Source organism: Leucopleurus acutus, assembly GCF_964270905.1.
Source record: "Leucopleurus acutus genome assembly, chromosome: 9".
NCBI lineage: Eukaryota > Metazoa > Chordata > Mammalia > Artiodactyla > Delphinidae > Leucopleurus > Leucopleurus acutus.
Window position 1 is genome coordinate 101867974 of NC_139144.1, and position 16954 is coordinate 101884927.

The following is a 16954-nucleotide window of genomic DNA, read 5'->3' on the forward strand; positions in this document are numbered from 1 at the left end:
AGATTATGGCAAGTTTCCGTGACCTGGGGTGATGAGGCTGTGAGTTGCTGAGGAAGGTTTGCTTGGTTTGTTTAGTGCTATCAGATGTGACACAGGTAGCAGCTAATTAGCACATCAATCGTCTGTAGCGTAATTATCACCTCAGTTAAAACATCAGAGCCTGCTAGCAAGTATCATTAAGTTTAAATTGGATCCCTGGGCAATGTTCCAATTACAATATTTGAATTTTTTAAATGAACTTGTAGAAAGATTAGTTTCATGCTGTACTTAGTGATTTCTTCCTATCGGACAGGAATATGTACAATGAACCCTTGAAGTAAATGATCATTCTTTCCTTGTAGCACTAAGGTGAGCTTATGAGTACGATTAATTAAAGTAATTACATCTTGCTTCTTACTAGAATATATTACATTCTAATTATTATGTAGTATAGTACATATAATATCTAATATATAATAATATATTCATAAATATATTTAAATATTTATACCTTTATAGGTAAGTATAATATATTACATAGAATTATTTTGTTATATTATATGTTTCATATTATCTTATATTCCATATAATTTATTATAACATTCTATATTATATTATACATTCTTATTGGAAAATATATATACATGCATATACATATATACAATATCGTCTTGGTTGAAAATCTGAAAGTGAGGAATGGAAGATGTCATTTCAGAGCAAGGTTAGATTACACTATGCAAAGTAGCAAAGGTACATAGGATATGAAAGAAATCAGCCTACAGGGAAGTCATATTTTAATTAAAATATAAAATGTAATCCTTGGTATTGGCCCTATGCTTTTTAGGTTCTTGCTGTGCAGGCGTGGCAAACAGGGAGAGCCTGTTGAGAATGCGAGCCTTTCCAGGATGACCTTCCCCATGGCCACAGTGTATGGCTGGGCAGGCTGTGCACTGCACAATTCCAGGGGGTGCCATTCATACAGAGACTATAGTATAGACTATACTGAGATGCTCCAGGAGTTATACTATGAGGCTCTGGATCTCCCATAAATTGTGCATGCAACAGGGAGTTTTTCTGAACACTTTGCTCATTCTCTCTTCCTTTTTCCATTCATGGTACTCATGGGTTATTAAGATTTAATGATTTACCCATCTGGTATGGAATCTATTTGGATCATCCACACCTGAGAAGGGCAGTCTGACCATCTACCATCATTTGATTCTTTTGCACTATATCTTTGTTTTCAATCACTCAACAAATAGGTATCAGTATTTCAGTCTATGCCTCCCCGTGGGCTATCCTTCTCTTATTTTGAAGAGCAGACGTGGAGAATCTTTTATCTCCTGCAATCTACTGACCCACAAAGCATATCAAGGTCTGCCAAAATAAAGAACCACTTAAATTCACACTGGAAACTTCTACATAGGTGTTCACAGCAGTATTAGTATAACAGTAAAACCCAAATGTCCATCAACTGCTGAATACAGAAATGAAATGCGGTATGTCCATACAGTGGAATATCATTCTGCCATAGAAAGGAATGGATTGCCGATGCCTGACACAGCATGGCAGAACCTTGAAAACAGTGCAAGAAGCCAGACACAAAAGCCTATATATTGTATGATTACATTTATATGAAGGTTCAGAATAGGCAAATCTATAGAGACAGTAGATTCATGGTTGCCAGGGAGTAGGGGGAGTGACCACTAGTAAATATGGGGGGTTTGGGGGGGAGGGTGGAAAATGATGATGTTCTAAAATTAGATAGTGGTGATGTTGCGTAACTCCATGAATACACTACAATGGCCTGAATTGTACACGTTAAAAGGATGAATTTTATGGTGTGTGAATATGTCAATAAAGCCATAATGAAGACTTTTAAATCATATCGGAATCACATAACTTTAGAGATGCATTTTAGAGGGCTCTAGACCAATTCCTCCTTTTACATTTGAGGAAAATAAGGTTCTAAAGCAGTTGATTGATTGCCAACAGTCACAATATGTTGATTGCTGCCTTGTGATTAAATTGTTAGGGAGAGGTGTTTTTGTGAGGGTCCCAATTACATATAAGTGGCTACCGGTGTATCCAGGAGATGGTCCTCACAGCAAATTACATTTCACAATTTAAAGCGCAGTTTTGGACTTCCCTGGTGGCGCAGTGGTTGAGAGTCCGCCTGCCGATGCAGGGGATATGGGTTCGTGCCCCTGTCCAGGAAGATCCCACTATGCCGCGGAGCAGCTGGGCCCGTGAGCCATGGCTGCTGAGCGTGCGCGTCCAGAGCCTCTGCTCCACAACGGGAGAGGCCACAACAGTGAGAGGCCCGCGTACCGGAAAAAAAAAAAAAAAAAAAAGGATCCTAGATGGACCTAGAGATGATCATACTAAGTGAAGTAAGACAGAGAAAGACAAATATCGTATGATATCACTTATATGTGGAGCCTAAAAAAACTGATACAAGTGAACTATTTACAAAACAGAAACAGACTCACAAACATAGAAAACAAACTTACGGTTACCAAAGGGGAAAGTGGGGTAAGGGATAAATAAGGAGTTTGGGATTAGCAGATACAGACTACTATATATAAAATAGATAGACAACAAGGTCCTACTGTATAGCACAGGGAACTGTATTCAATACCTTGTAATAAATATTAATGGAAAAGAATCTAATATATATATGAATCACTTTGCTGTATACCAGAAACTAACACAACATTGTAAATCAACTACACTTCAATTTTTTAAAGAAAGGATCATAGACCTAAATGCAAAACTATAAAACTCCTAGAGGATAACACAGGAAAAAAATCTAGGTGACCTTAAGGATGGTGATGACTTTTTAGACACAACATCAAAGGGCATGATCCATGAAACAAATCATGGATAAGCTGGACTTCATTCAAATTAAAAACTTCTGCTCTGGGAAAGACACTATCAAGAGAATGAGGAGACCAGCCATAGGCTAGGACAAAATATTTGCAAAAGACATTCATCTGATAAAGGACTCCTATCCAAAGTCCAACTCTTAAAGTCCAACAATAAGCAAACAATTCAATTTTTAAATGGGCAAAAGACCCAAACAGACACCTCACCAAAGAAGATATACACATAGCAAATAAGCATATATGAAAAGATGCTCAACATCATACGCCATTAGAGAATTGCAAATTAAAACAGCAAGGCACTACTACACACCTGTTAGAATGGTCCAAATCCAAAACACTGACAACACCAAATGCTGGTGAAGATGTGAAGCAACAGGAATTCTCATTCACTGCTGGTGGGAATGCAAAATGGTACATCAACTTTGGAAGAGTTTGGCAATTACTTTTTTCTTTTTTTGGCAATTTCTTACAAAAATAAACATACTCTAACTATGTGATCCAACATCATGCTCCTTGGTATTTATCCAAAGGAGCTGAAAACTTATGTCCACACAAAAACTTGCACACAGATGTTTATAGCAGCTTTATTCATAATTGTCAAAACTTGGAAAATGTCCCTCTGTAGGTAAATGGATAAACTGTGGCATATTCAAACAATGAAATATTAGTCAGCACTAAAAAGAAATAAGCTATCAAGCCACGAAAAGCCATGGAAGAAACTTAAAGGCATATTACTAAGGGAGAGAAGCCAATGTGAAAGTCTATATGCTGTATAATTCCAACTATACGTCATTCTGGAAAGGCAAGACTATGGAGACAGTAAAAGGATCACTGGTTGCCAGGAGTTAGGCGGGAGGGAGGGATGAATACTGGAGCACAGAGGGTTTTTAGGGCAGTGAAATGACTCTGTATATTATAATGATTGATACATGTCATTAAACATTTATCCCAACCCATGGAACATACAACACCAAGAGTGAACCCTAATGCAAACTATGGACTTTGAGTGATAATGATGTGTAAATTTGTGGGTTGTAACAAATGTACCACTCTGGTTCAGGATGTTGATAGTGTTGGGAGGCTGTACCTATGTGGTCGCAGCCAGTCCATGGGAAATCTCTGTATATACTGCTCAATTTTGCTGTGAACTTAAAACTGCCTTAAAAATAAAGTCTATTTTAAAAAGGGGGAAGAAAACCCAAAACACCAGAGAACAGGGATTCTTCAGAAAAAAGTACATTACTTGAGTTACTTCATTGTATGTCACCGCTTGGAATTTTCATTTATTTAAAGTTTAATTGAAAATTAAATTAATTTAAATAAATTTTAAAGTTTAATTTCAAATAAATTGATTTAAATTGGTTTTAAATTTGAATTTGTTTAATATAAAATTTTAAACACACTATTTAAAGCAGGGACACAGCGGGAACTGCACCGTATAATATTTGTATTTGGTAAGTGCAAATCTTAATTCATACATGAACTTATCTTACTGAATTTGGCAAAATCTTTAAAATGGACATTTCTTCCTTTTATCAAATTGTTAATTGCTTGTTTTACAGCTAAAGGACGAATAGAGGAAACAGTGATTATTACTGATTATTACATGAGTATTACTGAAAATAATTTTGACGCACAGAGAGAAGTGTTCAAAATGACCTGCTCCGGGGGTCCAGTAGTTGGTCCCTGATACTGAACCTGACAGTGGTGACTTGCCCCAAAGCTGCCCTGCGCGCCCAGCTCTCACGGTTCGCTTCTGTACGACAAGACCCCCTCCTGCCCTCCTCAAAGCTACGGGGAAAAGGACTTGCACTTTGAAAAGACCGTGCAGCCAGTGGTGCGGGGCTGGAGGTCCAGGACCCTGGGGCCGCTCTGCGGGAGAAAAGCCAGGCAAGTTCCCAGCCCCGGTCTCCTGCCCCCAGTTACCATGCGCCTTATTTCTCCCAGGCATCATTTTTTAAAACTCACTGCTAATTAAACACATTTTTTGTTTTAGCCGCCAGGGACGAAATTCACTGTTTCCCCTTCTGTGAGGACAGGGACCCCCCCCATCTCCCTCCCGGAGAGCAGACAGTCCCCATTTCTCCTAAAAACAAAAGCCCTTGCGGAGAACAGGAGGCAACGACCACGGAGACTGCGGGGCGCAGCGCGCCGGGAGCTCCCCGCCGCCCGGGTAGGAGGTTGGGAGCCCGGGGCGGCTCGGCTTCCTGGCTGAAGACCCCGGCTCGGGAGGGTGAAGCCCCGCAGTGCGTCCCGGGCGATTTCCCTATATCCCAGCCCGAGACGCGGGGCGTGGGGTCCGGGAAGCGGAACCCGCCCGCGCGAGGCCGCCCCACGCAAATGCCCCGGCCCTTTGAGACTTAAGACAAACCAGGGGGCTCCCCACGCTCCACAGACCCGCCAGGACCCACCTTCGCGGTTCGGCGCCTTGGCCGCGGCTCGTTTTGCATGCAAATCACCCACAATGCTCTAGCAGGGCCGCCTGGAGCTGTTTGCATTCCACTGAAGAGGCAAAGCCTCCTTTCTTGAGGAAGTTCATATGCTTAATGGTTTTATGTTTTAAATATACGGTTGATATATAAGGTGTATGTTTGTGCGTTTAAAAAGAACCCCCCCCCCCGGGTCTATAGGTAATCACCATAAGCGTAGAAGAGACAGAATTCTAGAGCTTTATATAAGCAGCGGTGGACCGTTTCGCATTGGCTGGTCCGTGTGCAGTGGTGTTTACAATTAATTGATCACAGCCAGTTACAGATTTCTTTGTTCCTTCTCCACTCCCACTGCTTCACTTGACTAGCCTTTTATACCGCCTGAGGGAAATGGAGAATTAGTCTTAAAAGATTTTCTTTTTCTCTTTGTTTTTTTTACCTTACAGGACAGCCAAATACTAAGTCCGTTTCTTAAATACACCATAAAATGCACTGTGCACCCCCGTCTGCCGGCGAGGATGACTAATGGACCGCAACAGATGCCCCGTTCATGAGTCTGCAGGGAGGACGCCGGAAAAGAGGTCCCCTTGTCTCCGGATTGTTCCTTGAGAAAAAGGAGAGCCAGAGGTTTGGGTGCCTGAGGTGTGAAGGAGAGAGAGCAAGAGGTTCATTGTACTGGCTTAAGCCCTGGGTCCACTAACATTTGCTTTTCTAAGAAAACGTAAAGATTTGGGTATTGGGGTGGGAAATGCGGGCTTTTGCAAAATCAAGGATATTTTGGCTTCAAACTGTGGTGTCTGCAATGATAGCAGGATATACCTTGCAATACTGGAGGTATACTTATATACTAAGACTTGTTATCTGAAATTCAAATTTGACTAGGTAGCTTGTATTTTATCTGGCAATCCTATCTTAGTCGCACAAGTCTTACAAAAGAACTAACCCCAAACCCTTTCCTTTCTCGAGTTATTGTATGAATCTAGGCTGGCCTCATTGTTTTGATGGCCATTCATTATTGCTTTGCAGTTACTATCACATGGTTAGGAATCTTCTGGAGACAGGATACATATGTCATCAAGACTGATGGGATTGTGGAGTCCCCTCACCTGTGGAATGAGAGCTTCCTAAGGTCGGAGAAACTGACTCTGCTCTCAAGTTTCTTAGCTTCTTCATGTCCATGTCACACTATTCCATCAAGTACTTACCTCTCTCCCTCTCTCCTTGTCCGTCTGTCTCATTTATTATCTGTCCATGTATCTACCTATCTTTTTTTTTAATTTTTCATTTTTTTTGCAGTGCTTCTATTGACCAGGACACCACAGCAATTGGTTTCAGGGATTTATTGCCATTGTTTTGTTGTCCGTTTTTCATCATGCGGTGGCAGGGAGAACTCTTGAAGAAGAAAGATAGGATTTTTCTGGTCCTGCAAGTCATGAACTATGAACTCTGGCTGACCTTGAGCTGCCCGTGTGACCTCTCAGAAATTCAGTTTCCTCATTTGTAAAATGATAATGTCTGCCATCTCTCCTGACTGGGTTGCAAAGAATATTAAATAAAACAAATAATATTTGAAGATACCTTGCACCTTATAAAATACAAAACAAACGAAAGGGTTTTCTTTGGCACATACAGAACATTGACTGTGGCCATCGGCTGTTATTCTCTTGCAAGATCGCTTATTATCATTATTTCTCAGATACAACAGTTGTGTGTCAACTGCTGGTTTGTGATCATAGCATCATCAATTGGCTTGAACAGTCCACTGTGATTAAGGCGGTTCGCCTTCTAAGGGTATGCCCATTACAGAGGGCTGGGCACAGGATCCAGACTGAGAACCCACACAGGGAACCCTGGCTTTCTGACGGTGGTACTCCTAACACCGCCTTACCTCTCTGTGAGGTCAACTAAACAAGATGGTTCTAGTGGAAGCGCCAGAGAAATCCAACGTGTTCTCAACGCACCTTGGGTCGCCTCCATTTATAAGGACAAACCAAATAGTCTCCTTTATTATACACACATCTGTGACAGTTACACAGTACTATGCCTTGCTTCCGATGCTGTTAGGAATTTACTTTTCCATGTAGCAAAGGGCTAGGAAGATCACTGTTATGACCCCCAGTTTCAGATGGAAGAAGAGGGCTGAATGGCTTTCTCAAGGTTACACGAGAGAGTAAAGGCAGAACCAAGATGAGAAACTGGCTCCAAGGCCCCACCCAGGAGTCCCACAATGTACTCTGCCCTTCTCCCATTCTCTTCTCTATTTCCAGACTCTTGCACTTGGTTTTCCTCCTCCAACATGTTTTGAGAATGTTCATAGCTCTATCTTCAGAACTCAACAGTATTGTTGACTTTGAAATGTCTCTTAATTTTGTCTATTAAGTGTTGTGACTATTATCAAATATTAATCTCTCATCCTGTTGATATTCAAAACACCTAAAAATCCTTACATATCTTTAAAGACGATTTCCTCTTTTTTGCAAATGATTTAAAGAATGTAAAAATTAAATAAAACCCCACTCCACTAAAAAGTGGGAAAAATAAAATCCTTATTCACCCCCACCCCCACCCCATTACCTTTCCTTGACCTCTTAGAATATATACTATCTTTACTATATCTATATGTGTGTGTTGGGGCAGAGGAGGATTCTGTGATGGGTTTCCCCAAACTTATTATTAGCTTCTTCAGAGAAAGGGCTATTCTAAAATTCTTTTTTGTATTTCCACCTCTTATCTCAGTGATAAGATAGTGTTAACTTTCAAATTTTTCACATTAAGATAAAAGCAAGAGCAACATATTTAACACCTAGAAAGGGGGGCAGCTGTACAAAAGACTAGTCAAGTGCAGTAGTGAGAAGGGGGGAAAGAGTAGAACGAGGAGTTCGATCTGTAACTGACTGTGAACAATCAATTGAGATAACTCACTACCTTCGGACCAGCCGATTGTGAAGCTGGCTGCGTACAGAATTTAAAGCCCAGGGAACTGTTCATTTTAACCTTATGGTGATATTCCAGTTGGCGTTTATGAATGACAACATTTACAGTATGTATGACATGCATCCTCTAACGATTCCCCCCAAGCACCTATTTATCAATAAATAGCATAAATGTATTTAACAACAAGAATCAGAAGCACTGCTGAGCACCCTGGGAAAGAGACATGCAAAGTTAGCATCTCGTCACTAGGGCGTCTCTCCTCAGTCCGGTTTTTCTGGAGCGACTCCGCAGGATCCGGGAGAGCTGTCCATTCAGCGCTGACCTCCTCTGTCTATTTACCACATGTGACCCTCGAGACAGCTCAGTGAGGTCTGGAGAAAAGTCTGTGAGCCAGAGCAGATAAAGTCTTGTGCTTCTCCACATCTGTAAACCCCGGCAGAGCCCCGCAACCCCGGAAGCAGCGCTCTCACATGTTGGAGTCGGCTCCCTTCCGAAGGGCGGAGGGGCCTCCTCATTGCTCAAGATCTGCTCCTCCTCTTTAAATCCCAACTGATAAAAAGAACAGAAACCACCACCGGAACGGGAAGATGAGTTACCTGAGACACTCAAACATCTTGGATGCTTTTGAGGATTTCAAAATTTAAAGAGACAAAAGACAGAAGCTGAAAGTCAGAAAGGAAGATGACTTTAAGTGAAGGCAAGAGGAACAGATTTCTGTAAAAGCACCAGAGAGACAAAGCTCAGAGAGACCGGAGGTTCACCCCCAATGCAAAGAATAGCAAAAGGACTGCAGGGCTGTGTCTGGGGCAGCCAGGTCAGGAATATTCCCGGGCAGAGGGGCAGCAAAGTTCTCAGCAGGAAGGCCACAGCAGGAGGGCAGGCAGCTGCCCCTTTGGGAGTTCACATCTCCAGGCCCAGACCAAACACACCTGTTACCCCTGATGTGAAAGCAGAATTGCTGGATGCCTGTCTGACTCCCGCTCGTGCCTAGCCCAGTGCCTGGCACATGGCAGGTGCTCAATAAATGTTGAGTGAATGAGTGAGTGAAAGAGATTAAGGAAAATGAACAATCCCAGAAAACCAGACACAAGCAAATGTCCTAATTTTCAAGAGGAGGAAAATGAGAGTAAAATGTTCATAAATTACAATCTCTAAATAGACGTTGCTCTCCAGTAAAATTCTAGAATGGATTATTTAGGAGGTGGATGTGTATTGGGAGCCAATTTGAAATTAACAAGAAAAAGTCACACATCAAAATAACTTAATTTCTTTTTGTTTCTAATTGCACGGCTTGACTAAATTGTTCCCATCTCTTCTTCTGCCTTTATGTGGGCTGGAAGTCCACTCCACAACAGGCTCAGAGGCTGCTGCTGGGGACTGAGGCCATCCTGGGAGAGGGGTGTCTCTGGTGCTGTCCCATGGGGCTGTTTCTTGGCCAGACCCTGTCTAACCTGTTTTCATCATTCACGTGAATGAAACACCAAAGGCAGCTATTCACCTTTACTGAGGACACATTAGGTGATATGCTGTGAGAATCAGGAAGGCACCAGAGATTGACAGCGTGGGTTCATATCACATTATCTGGGCTTGAGTCCTAGTTTTCACCACCTACTAGCCATGTGTCTTTGGGCAAGTTGCTTACCCTGCTTGAGCATCAGTTTCTCCACCTTTAAAATGGGCATAATCAGAGTATCTATCTTGTAGGAGGTTGGGAGAATTAAGTGAGAAGCCGTGGAGAGAGTTCACTCAGGCACATTAAAAAGTCCTGTAAGAAGGTTAGCTCTCAATGTTCAGAAACATTTTCCCAGGCTGAACAGATACAATCTAATGAGAAACTAAGAGATACAAACTAACAAGACAACAGATACAAATTAACAGCTGAAGTTTCCCTTCTCAGTTAAAAACAAAAAGAAAATCGGAGCAGGTACCAGATAAGAGAATCTCACAAAGTAAAAATGCAAATCTGAGTGTCCCCCTGAGGTATGCTCTGGTCAGGTGGTACCCAGAGCCCAGGGCTCATTTTTTTTTAATTTAATTTTTATTTTTTAAATTGAAGTATATTTGATGTACAATATTATATGTTACAGGTGTACGGTATAGTGATTCACAATTTTTAAAGGTTATACTCCATTGATATTTATTATAAAATATTGGCTATATTCCCCGTGTTGTACAGTATATCCTTGTAGCTTATTTTATACCTAATAATTTGTACCTCTTAATCCCAGGGCTCTGTTTTTAAAAAGACATTGGCAAACTAGAGTGTACCCAGGGGAAAGTGACCGAGGTGGTGATATACATTTCCTCACACTTTCTTGACTTTGCAAAAATGCTTTCAACTAACAGTATCCCATTAGCTTTGGTCTTCGTGACAATCCTGTGAAGGGAGTAGGATTGACGATATTTTTTCTAGTTTTCTAGCTGAGAAAAATGGGGCTGAAAGTGGATGGGGAGTTTGCCCTGTTAGTAAGCTCAGTGGCCCCAGACAAGTCTGGAGGGGGGGAGTCTCTGATTCCAGGTCCAGCTCGATCCCCAATGTCCACCATACTCCCTGCTTCCTGTCACCCCAGTGTCGAGGGGACCCTGGCTCCCCTGGCCCAGCTGGCTCAGAACCCTCCCCTGGGGCTCCCATAGCCCTGGCGGACAGCCCTGCAGAAGGTGGAGGCGGCTTGAGGGCTGTCTGCCAAGGCTCGTGCCCCCTTAACACTTGGACTTGTGGGCCTGGTCAACCACATGAGGTGCACACAGTGCAGCCTGCAGGCCCTTCCTTCCCAGGAGGCCGTGTCCGCGGGCTGGACCAGGGAGGGCCCACCTGCAGGGGCGCATCTGCGAGGGTGATACAGGGTTGCTTCTTAATGTTAAAGTAGACAATGGAGGTACCTTGTTGAAAACCTTTTTGACTGTGTCTGTCTTGAAGTTCTAATCAATTAAGTTATGGCAAAGAGAAGAGTTTGCCCTGATTTTTATCAAAGATGCCTCTCCAGGGCTTCCCTGGTGGCACAGTGGTTGGGAGTCCGTCTGCCAATGCAGTGGATGCGGGTTCGTGCCCTGGTCCGGGAGGATCTCACATGCCGCGGAGCGGCTGGGCCTGTGAGCCATGGCCACTGAGCCTGCGCGTCCGAACGGGAGAAGCCACAACAATGAGAGGCTCATGTACCACAAAAATAAATAAGTAACAGATGGCTCTCCAAACAGTCCTAAAATGCTTTATGAAAGCAGGATTTTCCCTTTTTCCTGTCTTTTTTTCTTGTCTTTTTTTCCCCATCTATGTGCCCTCCCAGGCCAGGTGAATTCTCTCAACCTTTTCTTCCCTCCCTTCACTCAAAACCTATCTGTGGTGGGTCCCATCTTTGCCACATCTCTCTCCCTCCCCCCTCACTTTCCAAGATGGGAAGATTATTTGTCCCGACAGGCAAGTAGTCGGGAGCCTGCGGTCACCACCACACACCTTCCCAGGTTCCTGGTTTTTCAAAGCCCCAAACCTGGGGCACTGAGGTCAGGAGACCTCCCTCACCGGGTCTCAGAGTTCAGGGAAGGCACAGCAGCGACCCTCGTGTCTGAGCTGCTCTCACCCTGCTCACATGTTACAGCCCTGGATCATAGGGAAATAGACAGGGAACCAGAACAAACAAACAAAAAAACCTGTGGGAATGACGCTGAAAATTGTATGAATACCAGAAACCTGGGTAGAGAGAAATCGTGTGTCTCTTGACTCACTGACATTCACCTGGGGAGTTAGCTGAAAATCAAACGTCTCCCTTCTTTAGACCCTCCTGCCTTTGAATTGTGAAAATAAAACTAAATAACAATTTTTTTTAATGAAATAGAAGACACCCCAGGCAGGATTTCCACAGTCCCATGGGGGGTTCCGTCTGCCTTTGCACCCATCTGATGAGCTCCTGGGGTCTGAGTGGCCCACTGCACGAGGACTGTGCACAGTCAGACCAATAATACTGGTTGTCTTAGTTGGCTCAGGAGCTATAAGAAAACACCACAGACTGGGTGCTTAAACAACAGACAGGTATAACTCACAGTCTGGAGGCTGGAGGTCTAAGATCAAAGTGCTAATCAATTCAGTTCTTGGTGAGGACCCCCTTCCTGGCTTGTAGACGGCCACCTTCTTGCTATGTCCTTATGTGGGCTTTCCTTGGTGAGTGCACATGGAGAGGAGGCTCTGGCCTCTCTCTTCTTATGAGGACACTAATCCCACCATGGCAGCCGCACCCTCAGGACCACATCTAAACCTAATTACCTCCCAAAGGCCCCACTCCCAAATGCCATCACATTGGGAGGTAGGGTTTCAACATAGAGAGGTCGGGGGGAAACGTTCAATCCATGACACTGGTATCCACTTGGATTTGCTTTTTCTGTCCAGATAGCTGTAAAGGCTGGCGTGGTCCCAGGAGTGGGGATGGGCCCATCCGGGCGCTCCCTGCTCAGGCCCCTGAGATTGCAGCCCTCAGCCACTCAGAGCACGTAACTGACACTCCCAGGCTACAGCTGGAACACTGGGTCCCGACCAGGGGGCCCTTCCTCCCCGGGAATCTGTGTCCACGGGTTGGCAGCTTTCCGCTTAATCCCTCAAAACATGAAGGGCCTGCTTTCCCCCCAGTCCTACTCAAGGTGCTGCCACCTGCCGACCTGGTGACACCGGTGGGCACGGGGATAGGAATTTTCAGCGACTTCGGTGACTCCCTGGCGCTCCCTAGGACGCTGTACCCACCCCCCTCCATCCCAGGCAGCCCTTCCTAACCCACACAGGAGAATTAAAAACCCATAAAAATTGCCCTCCTTAGACTTCTCTGGAATTTGAACGGACTCGGGCTGGCCTTAAACACCTCCTTTTCACAAGCCCGGCTTCTGAGTCTTCTCTCCCTCACACGTTTCATCCTTTTTATAGGAAGGCCCTCTCCTTTGCCCCCGCATATGTCTTCCTTAAAAACAGAGCCTCATAGGGCCGGAGGGAAGGGCCACAGGTGCCAGCTTGGATGAACGGCGGCCCCCTTGAGAGGTTCGTGGGAGGACACTGCCCTCCCTCCAGCCTGGCCCTGCCCATACCATCTCGCCTCCTTTGGGGAAGTTTTCTCAAAGCCTTTCCAAAGAGCCAGGCCCACCTTTCTCTGACCTCCTATGTGGCAAGTGTGATTGTAAAGGCCCCTTTCTGAAAGCAACAGGCTCCTTCTTCACACCTTTGGTTCTCAAACCCAGAGGACGGGAGCCAGGAAGGAGGGGCTGAGGGGTAGGCGGAGACCCCAATCTGATCAGCTCCTTCAGTCTGCAGGGCCCCGTGAGGGGGCGGAGCCTGGCAGCCACGAGGTCAGAGGATCAGGAGCCTGAGACTGCGCTAATTCAGCAATGACATCGCAAGGCGCTGAAACAGAATCACTGACGGTAGCTCCGGACCCTTCGCAGTTTTGAATGATTGGAAGTGCCCTAGGCCAGGCCCGCCTCTTCTCTGGGCCTCAGTTTCCTAAAAAGGCAGGAGTTAGAAGTGCCGAGGCTCTGGTGGGAACAGCAGAAGTGGGTGGGCTTGCCTCCGGCTAATCCCGCCCCCAGGGACCTTCCCTGACCTATAAATCAGCCTTGGGGTGACCAAAAGGCAGTCGGGTGTGCTTCCGGGGCGGGTCAGAGAAATAATAGGAAGGACTTTGACAAGTACAGCCGCGCTGGGCACGTGCTGAGGTAATCCATGAAAGGCAGCACTTCTGCCCGGCCAGGTGGCCATTGTCATGTTCAAATGCCGTTGAAGCACAGACCATGTTGTGCGGCTGGCAACCCACCCAAACCCTAAGAACTCAGCCCAAATCCCACCACCAGACTCAACTCTTCAGCTTTTCTAAAAGAACTCGAGTTTTAAGCGTTTGTTACACTCAGGGCATCCTCTGTGCTAGTGATTTCTTGTGATTATAAAACCATCCTGGTGGCGCAGTCGTTGAGCGCCCGCCTGCCGATGCACGGGACACGGGTTCGTGCCCCGGTCCGCGAAAATCCCACATGCCGCGGAGCGGCTGGGCCTCTGAGCCATGACCACTAAGCCTGCGCGTCCGGAAGGCTCCGCAACGGGAGAGGCTGCAACAGTGAGAGGCCCGCGTACCGCAAGGAAAAAAAAAAAAAGTGTGTGGGGGGGTAGGATTTATTTAGATCTGCAGTTTCTAACCAAGCCCAGCCCTCAGATGCCTTTTCTTTGGCCCACACAGTATTGATACGATAATCTGAATTAGACTCGACACTTAAAAATTAGGGGATTTCACATTTAAAATGTCTGGCTTTTCTTGAAAAATCAGAATGGCAACAGCAGGCCCAGAGTCCTACAGGCAGCAAGCGCCCCCTTCAGGTGAGACACGGAATCTCAGGTGTGCCCTGGTCACCACCACTCCCTATCGCCCGCATCCAGCCCCTTCATGCACGCAACTTACCACCCAGGTCCCTTGAACACTGGACTTTTCAACCTCTGAGCTCGAAGGCCTTTTAAGTCTCTAGAGGCATCAGTTTTCAATCCAACCTGAGCTGAGCTCACACTTCTTTTTTTGAGAAACGCCAGAAGGAATAGACAGAAGCTCGTTTTCCACATTTCTTCTCCTAGCCACAGCCACTGCTTTCTAAAAGGCCCTCTCTCAGTCTTTGCCAACAAGTGGTCCTTTGTCCTCCTCTCTCTGCCCCAGTATCTCCGTAATCTAAGGTGGGAACACGACGATTTAGAGAACCGTGCTCATTCTGTCTGGGGCTGACTCCGAAGGGGGAGGTAAGGGCAGCAGAGCCCTTCCCTGCCTGGCCCTCAAGACTGTGGACCCAACGATCTGAGGTTCTCCACCGGTTCACTCAAATGGTGTTTCATTCTGGGCTCGGCCCTGGGGGCTCCCAAATCTCACTTCAGCTTTCCCAAGTCCGGTGCTTAGCACAGCTGGCCAAGTGCCATGTGGGTAACAGGACAGACTTACAGTAGGAGCGATGCTTTACCATAGTACAGGTGCCAGAGAATTCATTTTCAGTACCTCTGATTCGTCATAATAGGAATCAAGGAGACACAGTAACGTGCCTCTCAGGGTTTAATTCCTTTGCTCCAGCTGAAGGCTCTTCTGAAGATGGGGGGAAATACACCTGTAACGTTGCTACTGACGTGCACCGAGATGGGCTCAAGGGTCAGGCTTGTCCTTGGGCTCCTGGAGCACTTCCTGGCCCACATCCCTCATCCTAGGGTGGGTCCACACTGAGGAGGATGGATACAGAAGAGAAGGAAGGCACCAGTACTTCCTCGGGGCCTGGGGAACGAGCCAAGGGCTCACGTGTTCTCGTAAATTGCACTAACGAGGCTTGGCACTAGGAGAGGGCGTCAAGGTGGAGCCCTGAGGATCCGCGCAGGAGAGAAGCCAGGGCAAGTTCCACCTGCTCCTGGAGTCTCCAGCACGCTGGTGCCTTACAGGCTCCAAGCTTCTTCAACAAGAACCCCACTGAAGCATCTTTTAGTTCCAGTATTTCCCAAGCCAAATTACCAACAGAATCCAGTGTTAATGAAGCCGTCATGACTGTTAGTCTCCTTCATGAGTGTTCTGCCAACACACCTTGGGAGATGCTGCTGTAGAAACAACACTGGTTCTGAGTTCTTGTTCTGGCTTCTCAATTTACTGTGTGACTTTGGGCAAATTATCGTCTCTCTGATCTCCACCTCCTTTATTATGTGATGGAGGTCATAATACCTGACCTGCCTATGTTTCAGGTGAAATGTGATCATATTTGGAAGTTTTTGAAATCAGAAAGTACGCAGCAACCCTGCCGATCTGATTCCCTAGGCCAGAATTAGGGTTCAGGAATCTGTTTTATACACACACAGACCCACACCCTCCCATTTGGGGTCTACCTGTGTCTGATCTATGGTTCCATCCTGGCCCACCAGAACAGGCGGGAGAGACAAAGAGATAAGCAGTTCCAATAAAAAGGGGAGAGGCCTCAGATTTTGCGTCTCAGGGTGGCTGACGTTCTGTGCGGAAACCCGTGCACACGTTACTGCATTGGATCCTTACGAATACCCTGCGAAGGAGGCTGTGTCTCTACCTTACAGACAGGAAAACAAACTCTGAGAGGAGTTAAGTAACTTATGTAAAGCCACACAGCCTGAGAGCAGTCAGCCTGGGTTGCAGCTTTGATGACTCAGAACGGATGCTGGGTCCCGGGCACCTAGAAGGCACGCGGCCAAGGCACCTATCATCAATCTTATGACTTGCTACTGTTTCCTCCGTCCGGACCTCGCCAGTTTCCGTACCTACTAGACACACCACCAAGACAGCGACCATCGAACATTCGTCAAACTCGTGCAAAACACGTGACCCAAGAGATCTCTCGTCGTTTTTTTTTTCTGAAACTGGGACAGTTGTGGGGAAAAAAGAGGTGACAGAAGTGCTCTAGCTGACATTTAAGAGACGAAACTACAAGGCAGGAAGTGCTGATGATTCAAACGGACCAACTGCAAAAAGATGTTTGAGAAAATTGGGGGATCTGGACTGGGTACTGATCAATTACGGCTTATTTTGGTGGCTGTGAAAAGGCACCGAGGCCCTGTAGGACAATGCGTTCTCCAGTGCAGGGGTGAAACGACGTCTTGGCTGTCATAGGGGTGGGGGGTGCGGGGTGGGGTGACACGAGGGACTTCCCTGGTGGCCCAGTGGTTAAGACTCTGTGCTCCCAATGCAGGGGACACAGGTTCGATCCCTGGTCGGGGAACTAAGACCC